Consider the following 564-nt stretch of genomic DNA (forward strand, 5'->3'; position numbering starts at 1 on the left):
GTTCAGCAGGGGCTGGATTTTGGCAGGAAAAAGAGAAGGATTGCTGGCAGATACTTCCATCATTCCTCGAGAACCTGTAAAACAGATTTCTACCTGTCAGGAAGAGCCACTTCCCTATCTCTCCTTCCTCTGGTGGATGAGGCATCAGGCTGCCTGTTAACATGTACCCATGGTACATGCTAACCTCCAGTTCATTCCAGGATGCTCAGTTCAGAGGATTCCCTTCCCCACCTGCAACTACCATTTTTCTATATAACACATAAGATTTTCCTCCTCCTGCTCCTGCTCCTGCTCCTCCTCCTGCTCCTGCTCCTGCTCCTGCTCCTGCTCCTGCTCCTGCTCCTGTTCCTCTCTCTGCTGCCAAGAGCAGTAAGTAGCCCTGGCCTTTGACAGTCTGCCCTTCTCCTTTCCACCCCAGAGATGTAGCCGTGGCTATTTTGGAAGTTCCCAAAGGCTCTGTCTATTCTCCCTCTCATATCTACAAAAATATTTTTAAACATCTATAAAAACCTTCCTACCTATAGATCAGTCAGTGTGTCTGCTCTCTGAGCCTTTGCTTAGATG

This window comes from Mastomys coucha, unplaced genomic scaffold (assembly GCF_008632895.1).
Source record: "Mastomys coucha isolate ucsf_1 unplaced genomic scaffold, UCSF_Mcou_1 pScaffold22, whole genome shotgun sequence".
Lineage (NCBI taxonomy): Eukaryota > Metazoa > Chordata > Mammalia > Rodentia > Muridae > Mastomys > Mastomys coucha.